The following is a 20664-nucleotide window of genomic DNA, read 5'->3' as shown; positions in this document are numbered from 1 at the left end:
TTTGCTTTACTCCCCGTATGTAGTAGTACATGCCAGCAGCCTCCTCCTTGTAGCTTGTGACTAATAAGCACGGTGCTCTACTAGTTATCAAAGTTTACATTGCGTATAATGTACTATATACGCAATATTCTCCAAGCTTTTGTGCACGTCTCGTTTGCTCAATTATCCCCTTAGCGATATGCTATGTTGCAGCATTGTGGGCTGTGCGTGAGTATGAGCATTGAATATGGGCATTACAGCTATGTTAGAAAGCATGATCATACTCACGCACAGCCCACAATGCTGCAACACATAATAACAGCCAACTTGTGGGGTTCAGTCTGAAAACGGAGAGGGACAGCTGGCAGGCAAGTAAACAATTAGAAGGGGGAACAGGGTGCTGGGCACGGGGCCCAGTGAGTGAGATTCCCTATTCCCCTGCACAGTGGAACAGTCACGGAGGGGATTGTAATTGACATGTATTAGCAGCTCCAGCATGGGGGCTGGCTATAAGGACACTAGCTAGGGAGCGAGGAAAAACTCCTTGCTTTGTAGATAGTGTGTCCTACGAACGTATTCTTATGGAGTGAAACTTTGTCATTAATTTTAGAAGCTTTAGCAGAAAAATTGCTAATACATGTCAGTTACAAACTTTATATTCTTTGAATTCTTTATTTAAATACCCCATATTTTTTTGAGTGCATAATGTCCCTTTAAGGCTTATTTGTGTATATGAATTAGCTGATTTTGTGTTTTAATGCCACAACCGTATAAAATAGGTTGAGCTTGTAGGTGTAATCAGATCTCATTACTTTATCACATTGTGTACATATACCTGCTTCTTTATCTTATATCTGTCCATAAACCAATCACCAATACTTAGAGAGAACAATGGAAAATTAACATTTTACTACCTTCTCTCTTCTATAACCCACTGGGAGTGTAAATTCTTTTACTGGCTGTGTTAACACAGCTTGGCCTTGAGGCCAAAAACTTTCAGGCTGGGTGGGGATACCCCAGGCTAAATCAACTATTTCAAATGCCAATATAAGGGTAATCAAAATACTTGTAAATAATTTAATACACTCCAGCAGGTAAAGTGGATCATTTGGAACAAATTAATGGGGAGAAAACTGTCCCTTTAAAGTGAGTCTAATCCAGAAATGTTATTGTTTAAAAAGCTAGATAATCCCTTTATTACCCATTCCCCAGTTTTGCATAACAACACAGTTATATCAATACACTTTTTACCTCTGTGATTACCTTGTTTCTAAGCCTCTGCAGACTACCCACTTATTTCATATCGTTTGACAGACTTGCATTTTAGCCAGTCAGACAGTGCTAATTCATATGGAACTCCACAGGAGTGAGCAAAATGTTATCTTTGTGGCACACATGAACTAGTGCTGTCTAGCTGTAAAAACTGTCAAAATGCACTGAGATAAGAGGCAGCCTTTAAGGGCTTAGAAATTAGAATATGAGCCTACCAAGGGTTAGATTTCAACAAAGAATACCAAGAGAAGAAAGCAAATTCAATAATAAAAGTAAATTGAAACATTGTATAAAATTGCATGCACTATCGGAATCATGAAAGTTTAATTTTGACTTGACTGATCCTTTAAAAAAATAAAACGCACCCAAAATAAAAAACCTATACTAACACTAAATTATAGCAATAGCCCTTAAAAGGGATTGTTGGAGGGCATTGCCCTAAAATGATTTAGCTTTTTCAATAAAATAAATACTGTCCCATTCTACAAGTAACCCCCACCCCAAAAAACAGCGGCGTTACATCTTCATCCCGGCAGCAGTCTTCTTTCTTCATCTATGTTCTTATCTTTGGATCTTTTGTCCCCAACATCCTCCTCATTCGGTCACCAACTGCACACAATTTTGAATGCACAGTACTTCCTTTATATAGGGGTACCCTTGCATTCCTATTGGCTGATTTTAATTTTTAAATTCAAATTAGCCAAAAGAATGAAAGCTTTTTCTATTTGTCGGGGACGAAGACCTGAAGATAACAAGATGGATAAAGATGGACCACCACCAAGATGAAGATGGACCACCACCGCCACGTAGGAGCCGGATTTAACTTTGGTGAGTATAATCTTTGGGGTATAATACTAAGATTTTTTTCGGGTGTTTTTTTTTTTTTTTTTATTGTTGTTTTCTAGAACGGGTTTGGTTGTTTGTTTGTTTTATGGAACCCCCCAAAAAAATGAATGGGGTAGTATTTATTTTAGTGAAAAAGAGCTAAATCCCTTTAGGGCAATAGCCTACAAAAAGACCTTCTAAGGGCTATTGCTATAGTTTAGTGTAAGTATATGTTTTTTAAATTATCTGGTGGGGTTTTCTTGGGGGGTTTTTTGTTTTTGTTTTTTTAAGTAGGGCTTTAGTTTTAGAATAGGCATAACTTATTTTTTTTGGTAATTTGTTGGGGGTTTTTCTTAAATGGTACCGTTTTTATTTTCTGTAATGGTAGCGTCTTTTTTTTCATGTAATGTTAGTTTTTTTTTTAGGTAACTTAGGGGGTGATAGGTTAGGGGGGCTAGCTGGCTAGGGGGTTTAGATGATATTAGTGGGTATTTAGAGATTGGGGTTTTGGAGGTTTAGGAGTTAATATTGTAGAGGAGTATTTTGCAATGGAAGTTGTAGCGGTTTAGGGGTTAATACTGTAGAGCGATAGTTTACGATTGGGGGTTGCGGCGCTTTAGGTGTTAATAGTGTAGAGGGGTATTTTGTGATGGGGTTGTGGCAGTTTAGGGGTTTAAAGAGTAGTTTAGTGCAACGGTTTCCTCTGGCCAAACTCTTTACAAGAACTTTCAGGTTGCGTAAAACGTTTGAGCATTAAATGTGATTTCCTTTGAGCGATCGCATTTACTTTCAACTTGTAATATGAGCAGACATTGCCGCTCAACGTAGCCTATAGAAAATATGGGGGAGTGTAAATTACTGCAAGTTTGCATGAAAAAATTTGCGGTAAATTAAACAGCGCGCCACTTGTAATATGGATTCAAGCTTAAAAAAAAAAAAACAGATCTTGCGATCACATTTACGCTCCTCGTGCTAGCGATAAACACTCTATTCGTAATCTAGCACTAAGAGTCAAATGTAAGGAAATTAATTCTTAATTTGTTGAAATTATATAGTACTGCATATGGGAATAATACAAACTAAATATAGGGGAAGGGAAGAGCCACCAGAGCCTACAAAAAACACAGTGCTGAACAGTAAACAATGGCACTCAACATGAAGGGACCTGAAAATAGAAGGCTCTGTTTAGCATACAGCTCTGGATTCTTGCATTAAACAAACTGAGAGCAGCCCGGAAATGATTTAAGGTAGCAGCTTTGATGGGTACCAAGAGAAGGGTAGTACTGCAGATTTCAACTCCACAAGAGTCCACATCATCTTCTTACCTTTATAGTGCCACAGAATCTGAGGACGCTTTAAAGTCATTTACAGACACCAAACACAATTGTGAATTTAGGCAATAATTTGTTAATCTGCAGGTTGTAGTGAAAGTATTAACATTAAAAGGCTGCTAGAACGAGTTGTGAAAGAGTTATAGCGTTCCTGGCATGCGCCAGCTTCTGCTTTTCAACCAAAAATACTACCACAAAAAAAAAATGGATTATTGAAGTAAATTAGAATGTTTCAAATTGCATGCTCTATCTAAATCATAAAAAAATAAAAAATAAATTAGGGTTTCATGTCCCTACATTGTCTTAAATGTTAGTCGGGTGGTCGGTAAAATCAGTTAGGTCCTGGGGAGAACACTGCCTTTACTGTCACTGATGCAGACAGGCTTCAAGCATCCTGCGTGTGTTAGAAACCTTTACTTTAATCACACCACTTATACTTTTTCACACTTTTAGAAACCTTTACATCAACCTGTGCTGAAAGGATGAATGTATCCCGGACAGTAAAGTCAAAATTAAACTTTCATGATTCTGATAAAGTATACAATTTGATCAACTTTCCAATTTACTAATATAAACTATTTTGCTTAATTATCTTGGTATCCTTTGTTGAAAAGCATACACAGGTAGCCCCAGGGGTAGAAACACACTACTGGGAGCTAGCTGCTGACTGCACTTATATGCCCCGTCCCAAGAGTGCATTGGTGCTCCTTCAACAAAGGATACAAAGTTAATTAAGGAAATTTGATAACAGAAGTACTTTGGAAAAATTTAAAAAAAAAAAAAAATGTATGCTCTATCTGAATCAAGAAATAAATGCTTTGGGTTTTATGTCCCTTCACAGTCACCGAAATTGTGTCCAGTCAGTATGGTGGCTGGAACAAGGGATTACAAAGCGTAATGCCAGGCTCACTTTTTTAAGAGCCACTGGCTACTTAGCATGTGGGTTCCTCTGGCCCTGCCTACCAAAATTGCAGAATAGTGAACAACCAAAAAATAAATTGCTCAAGGTTATATTTAACCCTTTGAGTGCTAATGACGGCTCTGAGCCGTCACAGAGTTTCTCACTCTGGTGCTAATGACGGCTCAGAGCCATCATGAGCACTCTCCCACCTTGAGGGAGATCTGGGGGCTCCTTACTGCTCCTACCCCGGCGATCGTGCCTGTAGAGTGACAGGCATCGCCGAGGCTTAATGTGATGCGTGGTGACGTCACTCGCAATTACGTGATGACGTCACCGCGCAACTTTATTTATACTTAACAATGTTAAGTATAGGAGGAGGGGGCATGCTGCTTAGAAGCCTGTATCTCAGGCATCTAAGCAGCTACAGACCCCCAAGACGCATTGTTGGAAAGGTAATCGCTTAACCTTTCCAACAGTGTAACAGTGTTTTGAGGTGAAATATACTTTAAAATTCCTACTAGTCAGAAACTGAACATAAGCTGAAAAAATCATGCAGACAGTCACCACCAGGACTATGGGAATAACTACCTGTATCATCTTAGTAACCGACTGCTATTAGAGTCCAATAAAAAAAAAAACTCACCTTCCCACCATATTTTGTAAATCCATGTTAAAACCTTATCCTTTTTTTTCCTATTTGAGACACCATTAAGGGCCTAATTGGGGTCTGAAACATTACCTGTACTTTTTGTCTGACCCTGTGTAACACAAATGAAAAGACCACTAAATACAGTAGAATTGCATAATTAACAAAAGCATAATAAAAAGGCAATGCAAAAACACTGAATTTCACAAAAGCAGCAAAAAAAGAAATTCTGGTAAATTTATATTTTTGTCCTATTTGCCAGACCCCTGTATCATGTGACAAACATAGGGTTGCCACCTCGGCCATGTTTTCCTGGACAGTTGCGTACTACACATGCTGCAGGATGTTCAGGGAGGAACATGTAGTGTGTTCTCAACTGCACTATTCATGTTCCTCACTGAAGAATCTGTAGCATGTGTAACTCATAACTGTCCAGGAAAACATGGCCGAGGTTGCAACCCTAGACAGACATCAGCCAATCACACACTACTATACATATACCTTGTGACCTTGTGCACATACTCAGTAGGAGCCTGTGCCTCACAAAGTGTATATATAAAAAGTGCAAAATTTGATGGAAGTAAATTGGAAAGATTCTTCAAATTGTGTGCTCTTTCTGAATCATGAAAGTTTAATTTTGACTTGAGTGTGCATTTCAATATGGCAGCTGGATCTTTTATATTTATTTTTTGCATGATTTACTTATTAACATTTGTACTGCTAACCACACCCCTGTGCGTATAGTTGTTTTCACTAATAATGCATTTTATCCGCAATTTAAGTACTTTCTATGTAAGGTTTACCACGCATTTAAAAGGTCAATCACTTTGAGAAAATAACTTGTTTCAAGAAATACCAAACAATAGCAAAAAGCCATTATACAGGTTGCAAAAATAGTAAGTTGTGTAATTTTCTATAGCATACACTTAATTCAATATTTTGCATCAGTTCCCCTCCCCAAGTGACCAAAATCATAACTTAAAGGGACATTAAACGCACATTTTTTCTTTCATGATTCAGGTAGAGAATACAATTTTAAACACCATTCCAATTTACTTCTATTATCTAATTTGCTTCATTCTTTAGATATCCTTTGTTTAAGAAATAGCAATGCACATGGGTGAGCCAATCACACGAGGCAGCTATGTGCAGCCACCAATCAGCAGCTTCTGAGCCTATCTAAATATGCTTTTCAGCAAAGGATATCAAGAGCATGAAGCAAATTAGATAATAGAAGTAAATTGGAAAGTTGTTTAAAATTACATATTCTTTCTAAATCATGAAAGAAAAAATGTGGGTTTAATGTCCCTTTAAAATTAGAAGGAAAAAAAACTAAACATTTGTCATTTTATACTATCTTGCAAAGTATGCAGAAAACATATAGGATAAAGTATTTAAAGGGACTGTAAATGTTGGGAAAAATGTTACATTATTATGCATACTTAGGCTTAGGAGCTACTGTTTGGTGATTGCACATTTATGCCTCAAGTTATTGGCTCACCTGTGTTCAGCTAGCTCCCAGTAGTGCATTGTTGTTTCTTTAACAAAGGATGCCAAGAGAATGAAGCAAATTAGATAATAGAAGTAAATTTCAAAAGTTTTTTTTAAAATTGTGTTCTATAAAAAAGTATGGGAAATGGAAAGCGCTAGAGCTATAACCTTCAAGCAGTAGTAATAAACTCTCCCCTAAGAGTTTAACAAATAATAGAAAAAAAGATGTATACTTCAAATGAATAAAACTATACAAAAAACTACTGCGCCCCTACAAGGCTAAAGGCAATGTAAAGATAGATGTCATATATTATAGATATATATCGGTTTCTTAGTATAAAAAAAAACTAATATAGGCCACTAAAGAAATTTAATGTTAAACTTATTTAGATACAAACTAAAAATATAGGTTTAAAGTGGAGCAAACAAAAAAGATGAAGCAGACAAAAAAAGATACAATGAGCAACTAGTGCAATCTGTTACCTAGAATATCACAAAGTATCACAAAGCAATAACAAATATATCTAAATACAAAACACAGTCCATATAATCATGAAAGAAAAATGTTTCAAGTCCTTTTAATTAATTAAAATACCCCTCTGCAGTCAGAATAGGCACATAAGGTAAAAAAAAGGTCTACCCTCATTTCTTTGAAAAGCTAATAAGTTGCAAAAATGTCTGTTTAAAAAATAAACTTGTCCATTATCTCAGAATCAACGATGCCAGTAGATTTTAATTAAGTAATTCTAAAAAGCCTAAAGATATGTTAAACAATTCTGTATTTTCCAAGAAAAATTAAAGGTACAAAATAGGTAATACAAATAAAGTAACAGTCTACTCCAGAATTGTTATTGTTTTAAAAGATAGATAATCCCTTTATTAACCATTCCGCAGTTTTGCATAACCAAAACGGTTATATTAATATACTTTTTACCTCTGTGATTACCTTGTATCTCTACGCCTCTGCAGACTGCCCCCTTATTTCAGATCTTTCGACAAACATATTTTAGCCAATCAATTCTGACTCATAAATAACTCCATGGGCATAAGCACAAATGTTATCTATGTGGCATGCATGAATAAAGTCCTCTAGCTGTGAAAAAAATGTAAAATTTATTCAGATAAGAGGGGACCTTCAAGGGCATATAAACTAGCATATGAAACTACCTAGGTTTAGCTTTCAACTAAGAATACCAAGAGAACAAAGTAAACTTGATGATAAAAGTAAATTAGAAATGTATTAAAAATGACATGCCCTATCGGAACATTCTAGTCAAAATTAAACTTTCATGATTCATTTAAATATATTACCTTTATTTTCTGATGCCTGACATTAAAATGAAATAACACTTACTAATGGTTGTTATAGAGAGCCAAACATTGGATTAATCTGAGATGTAAAAGTTGCTTCTACGGCTTCAAGTTTCTAGCCCAGAAACCAAATTAAAAGGAGCATTATTGGGGGGCGGAGCCAACTACTAAACTAACTGGACGCACACTGCAAGAGCTCTGGCTCTTAATTTTACTATTAGGGGCAAATTGTTGGCTCTCTATATATTTCAATCACCCTAACGAAGACCCTTGCAAGCTCTTCCCATAAAGTAAGATGTCAGCCAAGAACGGAAGCCTGAGAGCTGAAATTAACTCAGATCTAGGTCCTCCGATGCAGCCACGTGGATGCAGAGTACAGCTGCAAGCACTAAAAATTGGAGACCAATTAGCAGATTAACTACAGCTACGCTAATCACACTTATTAGCTAATCGCATCTGTAAAAATGGAACTAACATCGGCCAAGGACTTCCATATAATGGTGCAGATCTTCCTGGGAAAGCTCAAAAGGTGGATGCAGGAGCAATTTAGTGACCTCTCAGCCCTCTTGAAATTAGCCTCTGAGTCAAAGATGGATACTGTAATGGAGCCAGAGGTAGACGCAGAGCAAGGTAGGAGTCATTTGGATGCGCAAAACAGGAGAGGAAGTCCTACCTACCAAATCGGAATGTAGCGGTGAGCACTCAGGGCTGCTACACTTGGAGGCAGAGGCAGAAAATATCACACCTCAAGCAAACACGCACATAGCCAAGACGCAAGAGTCTCTCCCACAATTTAACATGGAGCAGCACAGCTGGATCTCTTTTGAATTCAACACCCCAAGTATACTACAAATTTCTCAAAAGACCGCCATTGCACTCAAGTCGTTGGCCAGGGATAGTAGAGGAGATGATTGTCTACTGATGCTACGAACTCTCAAGCTGCTTGTGGAAAATGACCAAGATCCTCCATATTACCACGTCGACTGTACATCTCGGCAGCTAATGCCTGTGGAAATGGTCACCCTACCAATAATAAGTTGGTTACTACCGAGACTTGGCAAAGGCTGAACTCCTATCTAGTAGCAGAATACAACAGTATTCAAGTCTCCTATCTTCACTAATTTGAGGCGCAATCCAGATAGCCTTACTGAACCCTTTTTAGACACTCTAAGGGCTGGTACACTCCTTTTGTAAATAGCTCTGTTTCTATTAAAGTTCCTAATGTATATACCATTTCTTATTTTATTTATCTCTTAATACAAAGCTGTATATGTTGGTGTTGATAAGCTGCAAGGGCTGCCATTCTCCTTAATCAATAGTTGAGAGCTACACTGCTTATACCTCCATATAATGCCTACATTTTGCTAATTGGAGGTGAATGTTAAGATTTATATATGTTTAACTACAGAGCACTGCTTCATGCCAAATGGTGATAAAACACCACATCTACAATATGATTATACATCCTGTAATTTTAAGGTGACATGGGGTGGTTGGTAGAGATATTACACATCTTCTTGGCTCTATACATATATTCCATGGTATTAGGATACTCCTGCTATCGTTACCTTACACAACACTTGGTTAGGACATAACTATATTATCGGCATATTAATTCATATAAATTTGCTATTGTTGATATACTGCACTATACTTCATGTATGCACCTTCTACCCATTGAGGCAGAATATTTAATCTCCCTTTAAAGTGAATGTAAAGTGCGCATCCTCACTAACGTTTCCCTTAACGTCTATTAAAAATAAATACCAGTTTCATTCATCGATTTACAATGTTTTTGTTATATACCTTGTTTTTTTATTTTGTTCGTTGGTTCCCGTTATTTTAATCCTCCACCCGGCACGCGCACCTACTTAGTGTCAGTCTGATTGACGTCTTAATTACCAATCAAGGCTCTAACCACAGGGGGACCCACCCGCTTACGCCGACGTCACTACTCCTTTCTGCGCCTGCGTTGTTATCATGTTCACCGACGATTTCCTTTAACGCTCGTGCACATTTCGTGCATGCGCAGCAGTTTTACTTTACGGAGCCCTGTCATTTCTGAATTACTGTACCGCTTGGTAAGTACATCAGTAACAGGGCTCCGTATTCTCTAATTACAGCTTATTTGTAAAAATCAATACTGTTTGAATAATAAAATATTAGTTAGCAGGCAAAACATAATGAAATTAAAAAGTTCCGTTTCAATAAACACTTACAAATGATGTGTATTGTATTTTTATTTGGCAGTATTAGGTGCTGGGTTAGCAGATCGTTTCCTTCTCTTCACAACGATAGTATTCATTGAATGTATTGATTCAATGAATACTATGGTTGATTGACAGCGGAAACAGCATTTCACGCATGCGCAATGGGAAGTGAAAACGGGAGCGCGCATTGAAGAGACGTAAACAGCGGGTGGGACCGCTGTATATGTGATATGTCTAAAACTAAGGAAGTAAACTGTGGGAGGAGCAGGGACTGTGAATAGTCGATATTTCGACTAAAAAATAAACTACATATTACTAATTTTTTAATAAATGTATAGTGGCGGTTAGGTTAATATCAGGATTGCCTACAGGAATATGTGTTCAAAAGAACGAAAATTGACAATCACTTTAAGCCTTCACCAGCTGTAGGACCCATGATACACTATGGCACCTTATGGGAGCCAAAACTAGCTTACTGCCAGAATATACATTGCCCAAGTTTTTTTTATAGGGCTCTTACCGTCCCTAAACAATATCTTATAATACCCCTTAAATGAGCCAAAACTGCAATAGCTTATACATACAGGCATAGACCAGGTGCTGTCATTACCATATAAGCTTGATATCTATGTTTCATATGTAATTATGCTCCTTAACTGTTACATTTTTTGTGATCTTACTGTCTATATTTAGGGCGAATTTATACTGTATAAGTTTCAGAGAACCATGTATCTACCGCCCTCTATATACTATAATTGTGATGTTATTTGTATCTTATAAGGTGTTTGCATTTTTAGCCCTTTGATACTATCATATGACAGGGACTAAGTGCTGTGCTGTTAATTGACACATAACCTTTCTACTATGCTATGGATGCCTGCTGTTAAATATAATTTTCCCTCTATCAGTGACGTGCAGTGACGTCAGAGGTTGGTGAGGCAGTGGCTAGGATACGCCTTCATTCTTTAGATATCCTTTGTTGAAGAAATAGCAATGCACATGGGTGAGCCAATCACATGAGGTATCTATGTGCAGCCACCAATCAGCAGCTACTGAGCATATTTAGATATGATTTTCAACAAAGGAAATCAAAAGAATGAAGAAAATTAGATATTAGATGTAAATTGGAAAGTTATTTAAATTTGAATATGGGTTTCATATGGGTTTCATGTCCCTTTAAATGGTGTCTTGGAAAACTGGTCAACTTAGTAAACATCTGATTTTAGTCTAAAAGGATTGTAACAGAAACTCTTGCCAGATAACACAATGCTTGCTCTGATTATGAGATCTAGAAATCCATGCCCATTAAAATATGTTTAAAACATACTTTTTACTTTAATGCTGCAAATTATGCTTATAGATTCTTTCATTACATAAGGGATGAGAGTCAGAGGGGGAGGAAGAGAGACAGAGAGAGAGAGAAAGAGACCATGGGGAGAACAACACATAAGGAGAGAGATGGATAGATAGAGAGAGAGACACACACACACACATACAAGGGGGGGACCATTGCATTTTAAAGTAATAAAACAGCAGAGCTACAGAGAGTTCAGAAAATTAGTCTATAATTTAGTGTGAAGTACAGAGGCAAGCTGCTAAGTTAGTGGGTGTAAAGTTTGAGTAAACAAAATACAAAAAACGACCCTGCTGTAAAAGAGTAAAAAACACTAAACCACATTCATTAAATTATCATTTTCACTAACAGAATCCCTTACAGTAAAATCTTACTTCAATAAGATGTGGCTGAACAGAAACATTGCTCTCTGTGCCTCTCTCTTCCTGCTCTGTAAGGATTCAGGAAGTGACAGTGGCACATTCCACTGCACTTAGAGGGGAAGAACAGAACTCTCTTTTTCACTTTAGCAAAGCTAGCAGGTTCACAGGACAGCAACAAAATATATGAAAGTTGTTTTTTTCCATTTTTGTTTTGTTTTATATAATTTAACATCCAGCCCCAACCCTGTGTTCCACTTACTAATGCCTCTCGCTGGATTGGTTCAGCCCTAATAGGACTGCCTCAAATAAAGCACTTATGGTCCATGCAATGATCTTAACCACTGTCATCCAGTAGATGGCGCAGCATGTTGTGTAATGGTGGGCAGACCTGCTTGTGCCTCTCCATTGCACAACATCTAGCTGTGAAAAAAAATGCTGGGGAAAAAAATTACAATTTTTTTTTTAAAGCCAATAAAAAAAAATATATTTTTGCCCATATGAAAGGTGAAGCACTGCCTCACCTGCCTCTAGTGACTGCACATCACTGCCCTCTATGCATAACACCTAATCTTTCCCCATCCCACTGGCTACTTTTTTGTTTCAATATAGACGGCTTCGCCCCCCCCCCCCCCCCCGATCACCCCCTATATTTTGTACGGCGCTTGCCGGTTGACATCTCTTACCCCACCCTTATACAACGGCCTAAATGTGGCCATCACAATAGCCAACTCCCCACACCTTATTAACTTGGTGTCAGAAGGTTACCTAAGGAGGTGGGGACTATTTTCTATTCTCTAAATAATATAATTATATGGCCCAAAAGTGGCTGATCACCTGACCATTTGACTGAAAAGCAGTCATCCGATTAGTCAGCCATTTACGCTATAGTATTATAAAATAGAGGTTTAAGAAGACTATTTTTTGTGATGCACTGTTATATTTTTCCTTTTCTCTACAAATGTTAATGTATCTTAAACAATGCTGTATATGTCCTTGATGTTAGAAGCCAATCATTGTTTGTTATTCAGGTCGCAAAATCTCAATAAAAAACTATTTAAAAAAAAAACAAAAAAAACGAGAGCATTAATATCTCAGAGAAAAATAATCTTTCAGAATAGAAGTGGCTGTAAACAATAAATATAAGAGTCAAATATGAAATTATTGCATTAATTAATCATTGAGAAATAGCATGCATAAAGTATTACACTGTGGTCATAGATACAGCGTTCTCCACAGAAAATGTGGGTGACATTATGAAGTAGCAGGGTGCGGGGGGGCAGTGTGATATTTTCTAATATTATATAATTTTCTGATATCTAAAGAACAAATTAATTCCATATTTTAACATAAAATGTATTTATTAATAATAATAATAATAATGAGCCAAAAAAATGTAACATTTTTAATATTAGCAAATTTTAGATTAATATTGGATAAAATTTTAACTGAGCAGAACACTGAGATATATTTCCCCCCATCTCGTTTAGGAGTCTAATTTCTCATGCTGTCTATGCTTACATAACTTTTCTACAGCCAATACTTAAAGAGACAGTCTAGTCCAGATTTTTTTATTGTTTAACCCCTTTACTACCGGACTTTCTGAGAATTTTTTAGCATTTTTGCTATCACTCCATTTAAAGGGACACAAGTCAAAATTAAACTTTAATGATTCAGATATAGCATGTTTTTTTTTTTGTTTTTTAACAACTTCCTTTAACAAAATGTGCAGTCTTTTTTTTATTTAAACTTTTTGAGTCACCAGCTTCTACTGAGCATATGCAAGAATTCACAGAATATATTATATAAATTTCTGATTGGCTGATGGCTGTCACATGATGCAGGGGGAGTGGAAATAGATATAAGTGAAATTTGTCAGAAAACAATCTACTACTTTTTGAAGTTCAGACTAAGTGCTATTGCATTGTCTTTTTATCATGCATCTCTTGATTATGCAAATCTACTGTATTTGCTAGTCCTTTAAACAGAAATAGGGCCTTGTTTTTTTTCTATTTACCTGTCAAAACTATTTTATTTATTTTTTTGAGTAGACAACCGAAGGTATTATTATATAGGCCCATTTTAGTATATTTCATGCCACTATTTAACCGCCAAATGCGATTATAATAAAAAAATTGTTAAACCCAAAGTTTGTGAAAAAGTTCTCACTGAAATTATTTACATACTGCTTGTGCAATCATAGCACAAATTATTGTAAAAGCTCCTCTGGGATCCCCTTTGTTCAGAAAAAGCAGTGCATGCATGGCTTTGCCATTGGTTTTTGGTAATTTGAAGGTCGCTAACTGCAGCTGCGCACCACAATTCTATTATTACCGGCAGTGAAGGGGTTAATCAGGTAGCTTGTAAAGTTGGAGATATCTGTAGCAGGAAAAAGAAGGCGCCAATAGGGTGATATCGCTACAAGCCAAACTGAAAGCAAGATAGTTGAGAGTAATACTCACAAACGAAGCGGCACTGAATCATGCCTGAGCAAGCAGACCGGGACCTCAGCGTCGCCCGGAAGACCAACACAGGCAGTGACAAATCCTCAGTCAGGAACGCACTTGCCGCAACCAATCAGGGTCCCAGTGTGGTGACACACCTTCCTCTCAGCACTTCCAAGGCTCTGCACACTTCGCTGGGGAAAACAGATGGCAAAGCACTGGGATACACTCCGGTTCCTCGATATCAATACAAAAAAAGATAGGATAAAGGGGAGATCAAACTCCAGCAGGGTAAATATAAAACAAGTTTATTAAAATGTTTTAAAATCAAGCAACGCGTTTCTCGGCTACACAGAGCCGTTTCATCAGGCTATATATTAGATTATAGCCTGATGAAAAGGCTCTGTGTAGCCGAGAAACGCGTTGCTTGATTTTAAAACATTTTAATAAACTTGTTTTATATTTACCCTGCTGGAGTTTGATCTCCCCTTTATCCTATCTTTTTTTGTATTAATATCGAGGAACCGGAGTGTATCCCGGTGCTTTGCCATCTGTTTTCCCCAGCACAGTGTGCAGAGCCTTGGAAGTGCTGAGAGGAAGGTGTGTCATCACACTGGGACCCTGATTGGTTGCGGCAAGTGCGTTCCTGACTGAGGATTGGTCACTGCCTGTGTTGGTCTTCCGAGCGACGCTGAGGTCCCGGTCTGCTTGCTCAGGCACGATTCAGTGCCGCTTCGTTTGTGAGTATTACTCTCAACTATCTTGCTTGTAGCGATATCACCCTATTGGCGCCTTCTTTTTCCTGCTACAGATATCTCCATCGTCTCATCTCATATCGGAAGAGCTGCCTTCTATCCGGACTGCGACGTTCATTTGATCATCTCCGTTTTTCCCGAGCGCACCTCTTTAGGAGGTCTTTTATCCTGAACTTGTAGCTTGTAAAGTTAATTTTAGCTTTAGTTTAGAGTTAACCCTGACACCTCTCACCCCCTTATCCCTACCTGAACCTTCCCAAACAGCTCTCTTCACTCCCTCACCCCCCACTGGTCACCGACATCTTTAAGTTTGAAGAGAATTTTTTATTATTATTATTATTATTATTATTTATTTATTTTTCTGCAGTGTAGGATCCCCCCTTACCCTCCAACCACCCTGATCCCTCCCTAACAGCTCTCTAACACTCCCACCTCTATGCCCACCATCTTAGGTACTGGCAGCTGTCTGCCAGTAACCATAAAATGTATTTTTTTATTATTATTAAAAAAAAAAATTCTGTAGTGTAGTGCCCTCCCCTCACTCTTTTTTTTTTTTTTTCGCTGTATAATAGGGCCCTCCCACTCCCTCCCCCTCCGCTGATGGCCTGCCCACCCACCTCCTGGATTCCCTCCCACACCCCCCGCCAGCAGCCAGCAGATGATCGTTACAGACTGACACACACAGTGTCACCGCCTGTAACAATCTGGCATTTGCCTTCATATGAAAGTGGAGCACCAATCGTGCTCCGGTTCCATATGTGGGAAGATGCCTGGAGCTCAGGAACTCTAGCTCTTGGCTGTAACTTAACAGCCGAGACTGCTGGAGCTTCCTGCAGCTCAGAGACATACATATACACACACACACACACACGTTGTGCGGTACGATAAGCAAAGTACTGCACAACGTATATCTACGTTGGATTGGGCCAAGAGGTTAAAAAGATAGATTATTACCCATTCCCCAGTTTTGCATAACCATCACGGTTATATCAATATACATTTTATCTCTCTGTGATTACCTTGTATCTAAGCCTCTGCAGACTGCCACCTTATTTCAGATCTTTTGACAGACTTGCATTTTAACCAATCAATGAGTCCTAAATAACTCCACTGGAGTGAGCATGTTATCTATATGGCACACATGAACTAGCGCCGTCTAGCTGTAAAAAAAAATGTCAAATTTCACTGAGATAAGAGGCGGACTTCAAGGGCTTAGAAAATAGCATATGAGTCTACCAAGGTTTAGCTTTCGGCAAAGAATACCAGGAGAACAATGTAAATTTGATGATAAAAGCAAATTGGAAAGTTGTTTAAAATTGCATGTCCTATCTGAATCATGAAAGTTTATTTTGCTACACTGTCCCTTTAAGTATTGACATTTTCAGTATAGGTGGGGATATGACAGGCAAAAAAAGATTTTAAAAGATAAAATAAAGCAGTTTTTTTTTGCAAACGTTTGAATACATTCCAGCAGGTAAAATGGATCATTGGGAATCACATTAAAGGGAATTACATTTTACAACAAAGAATAAGTATTGGGTCTAGACTGCCACTTAAAAGGGATAGGAAAGTCAAAATTAAACTTGCATGATTCAGATAGAGCATGTTATTTTAGGACACTTTTAAAATCACTTCTATTTTCAAATGTGCTTCGTTCTCTTAGTATCCCTTGTTAAAAAATGAATACACACATATCATACACTAGTGGGACTTGCTGCTAATTGGTGCCTGCACACATTTGTCTCTTCTGATTGGCTAAATAGATATTTTCATCTTCCTGTCAGTAGTACAATGCTGTCCCTTCAGCAATGGATAACAAGAGAATGAAGAAAAATTAATAGAATTAAATTGGAAAGTTGTTTAAAATTGTATGTTCTATCTGAATCATAAAAGAAAATGTTGGGGTTTACTACCCTTTAAGCAAGCATAATAAAAACAACTTTGCAATATACTTTCATTACTTATTTTACCCCCTTTTCATGTAATTTGGCTCTAAAAAATTGTAGTTTTTTTAATTCACAACCCTGTTGACTTCTGAAGGCTAACCATGCTACATTTGTTTCCCAAATTGATTAGAACTGAAAAAGAATCCATTGTATTCTAACATTATGACAGTGACTAGCCTTGTCATATGTAGACCCAAATCCCTAATTGGCTCCTTCAAATATGGCAAACAGTGGATGGAGTTAGTCTATTGGAAAAAACAATTCTGGTAAAAAGGAACTTTAATTTGCTTTAGAAATGTTTAGACGTGGCTATATTATTCTATAGCAACACAAGAGATATGTGTTATTACAAGGCGTTTACTGTCCCTTTAAATGTTTTTAAAAACAGTGTTAAACACAAAATGTTTGTTTAAACAAGTTATGGGTCATACAGTTTCAGAAATTGAGATTGATCTCATTACTGTGGCCGGAGGCTGAATGTTAAAAGGGACATTAAACACTAAATAAATGACAGATGGAATGATGCATTTAAAGAAAAGATTAGTTTGAGAATAACATGAGATGCATTTTTAATAGGTACCAATTACAAATCTAGAATATAAAACAAAGTTTTAAAACAAATTAAAATAATTTTTGAGTTTCCTATCCCTTTAAAGTAACATTGTATACTAGATTTTTCTTTGCATAAATGTTTTTTTAGATGATTGATTTACATAGCCCATCTGAGAGTGTTTTTGTAAAAATGTATGGGTTTTGCTTATTTTTTTAAGAACATTGTGCTGATTTTAAGACTCCTAACAAAGCCCACAGTGTCAGATGTATACACGCGTTTACAGACTCCTGCTGGTTTCCCGTTTGTGTTATCTGTCTTTTCATATGCAGGGAGGGGTTTGTCTCTGCTCTTCTTTTTCCAGCCCCTTTCAGTGGGTGTCCCAAAATAACCTCATCAACAGTGCTAAACTGGGAGCTTCTAAGTAAGATTTTAAAAGGTTTTATACTGGATGTCTATTACATGCAGTTATATGAAAATTGGTGTATACTGTCCCTTTAAGCATATGCTACATAACTTGAAGCTCTACACAGATGTTGCAGATTAACTTTTTTTTCCCAGGTAGGAAGGGGAGTTGTTGGATTACTGCTCATAATAGTGATCTGATCTTAGTTTTACATTTTATAAAACATAAAAAAAAAAAAAAAAGATATAAAATCACTGAACTTTTTTTTTTACAACTGTGGATGTAATTTTCAATATTTATACAGTTATATATTGCAAGCTATAATCCTGTTGAAATTACTTCTTAAACATCATAATTTACTACCGACATAAGTGACAAAAAAAAAACGTCGGCTGGAGATGAAAAGACACAATATATCTAAAAAAAATATATCTTATGGCACTTGTCACCCACATTTTTTTTCTATTTACACATACCTGACCAGTTAACATTCATATGTAGTTAACATTCATATGTAACCACTTATGGGGGGGGGGGGATATATATATATATTTGTAAAAAATTGTGAGGTCCTACAAACTGGCGAGTCACTACCATTATCTGTCGCTCCTTCTGACAGCCAACCATAAAAGTATTTTCTGCATGACAGTTACATGACATGTGGCATAGCAGTTTTACATTAAACACTGTATTACTAAATGTCATGGAGAGATTGAATTTTAAATACCATGTTGCAATGTGCCGCTAGTTAAAAGCAAGTTTGTTAGTAATCATAACCTGATCTCCAGTGTTCAAAGTCTCTAATAAGCAGGGATCTAACAAGATAAGCAGCAGCATATCACTGTCTTGGTAGGGAACATGCTGCCTTATTAGGCTGCAGTGTGACACCGTGTTCAGTGAGACTGACATTTTACAAAAGCAAGCATGTGACTCTTCCAAGCTCTCTCTCTGAGTTATGTCAACCCTAAAAAAAAATTAAAAAAATTAAAAAAATCTACAATACTGTAGTAAATTAAATGTAATGAAACTTTCCATCCACAGAGCCTCTAAAGACTAAGGGATTTAAAGATATTTAGAAGCTTTCAGATAGTAAACGATGCTCCTTTGACAGGACTAAAACTGAACTTTTTTTTACACCCATACATATGCCAGTAGCCGAAAAATGTAATAAGTTATTACAACTAACAATGCTCAAAAAAAGGAACAGGAGGTGTCAAAATGTTATAGGAAAAAGGTTACCATTCTGCATTAGTGTTCATACAAATATAAAAATAGAAACTTCAATACAACACGAGGGTTAAAACACCCATGGCAGGGCATTTTAACCCCCCAATTAATCTTGCACTTTAACTGTAAGGAAGTGAGCGTATGTTAACCACTTGTCTTCCAGCGTGGGCTACACCGGAAAGCTGCGGAATGTCCTGTAGCTAATTCAGGCAGCCAAGTAGTAAAATGTTCCACTGGGGACCCCCAACAACACAAATTACTGCACTTTATAAAAAGAATAAATCCAAAAGCAGATCTCTCTCCACATGATAGAAGGGCCTATACATTTTGGAGAAGTAGTCACTGGGGGGAGCCATCTTTATTCCCCTCCCCTCTTTCTAGAAAGTTTTTTCTGCACTCGGCTACCAGTCAATTGCGAGACAGGAAAGGAACAGAAAGGAATAAAATAAAATAATACATGTTTAACTCCATGAATTGTAAACAAAACTGCCAGCTTACCCGATCCACAGAACAACGTGTGGTTGTTTTTTATATTTTCTCTACAGCATTAGGCCCCGTACCTCCCTCGTCTCCTCCCCTCAGTCATGTAATCGTGATCAAATATGTCCCTGTTTATCCTCTCTCTTCTGACTTCCTGATTGTGCTCCAGTTGGTTGACAAACTCTGTGTGTGCGTATGTGTCGGCCTTTTTCTTCCTCGTTATGTTACAAGCACACAGTACATACAGCCCGAAAACAACAGCAAGCATTTATCTAAAACGCACACTCAGGTATAGCATAACACATGTCAAATTCAACTTTGACAGCGATGGCTATCGATAGGTAAATTCAGTTTTTAGAAATGGCATCACCGCTTCTTTATATAATCTCAACAAAAAAAAACTCACCTAGTCATGAGGCATCCGAAGGCACAGCTGCTCAGCATTACAGTACTCTACCAGATGCTGTATCCCCAGCGGACTCTAGTATCCCTCTGTCTCATGAACGTGCAGAATATCAAACCCCTCCTCTACCTCTTATTGCAGTTAAGGTGGATTATTAAGAAATGCTGAGCAACTAAAGCAAAAAAAAAATTAACAACTTAGTAAAAATATTAATGTAGGTAGTGCATGTGATTGCCACCACACGAGCAATCCCTCTACTGTAATCTCCGAGCTCGATGGCAGGTCTCAGTCAGAGTGGGTGGTCGAGGGTGGGACTGTTCTTGGAGAAAGTACCAATTATTATGAAAGTAATTTATATATATATATATATATATATATATATATATATATATATATATATATATAATTATAATTTTTTATATATATAATATCTTTTGATATAAAGCATTTCCATTTTTATGTCACAGTATAATGGTAATTTAGGCTTTAGGGTGTGCCATTTAAATCAAATCTAATTAATTTAAAAATGTTATGATTGTGTTAAAATAAAGATAAGCAATACTGTATGGAAGCAGGGGCCAGCTCAACCATGGGACCAAGTGGGTCCAGGCAGTACTTGAGTGGCCAAGTCACTGTCAGACCCAGACCTCTCCTGTCCTTTCTCACCGTTGGGGATGTCGCAGGCTCCCAGCAACATAACCTTGTGCACAAAGACACAGAACTGGTTAGGGGAGACATTCAAGGTGGGACAAGTACATCTCTTCCCTAACTTCC

The 20664-nt window shown here is 37.3% G+C and overlaps 1 protein-coding gene across 1 annotated transcript in view; it reads right to left on the bottom strand.

Annotated features, from left to right (window-relative positions):
• SMARCA2 (SWI/SNF related, matrix associated, actin dependent regulator of chromatin, subfamily a, member 2) overlaps positions 1-20097 on the bottom strand; it is a 1314671-nt gene extending 1294574 nt beyond the window's left edge. The window contains exon 1 of the mRNA XM_053702540.1: positions 19894-20097. The gene's annotated coding sequence lies outside the window, so the exon portion shown is untranslated. The remainder of the gene's footprint in view (positions 1-19893) is intronic.
• Positions 20098-20664: the final 567 nt, after the last annotated feature.

Source organism: Bombina bombina, chromosome 2 (genome assembly GCF_027579735.1).
Source record: "Bombina bombina isolate aBomBom1 chromosome 2, aBomBom1.pri, whole genome shotgun sequence".
In the NCBI taxonomy this organism is placed as follows: Eukaryota; Metazoa; Chordata; class Amphibia; order Anura; family Bombinatoridae; genus Bombina; species Bombina bombina.
The sequence above is the reverse complement of the archived record's forward strand: the minus strand, read 5'-3'. Positions and strand labels throughout refer to the sequence as shown.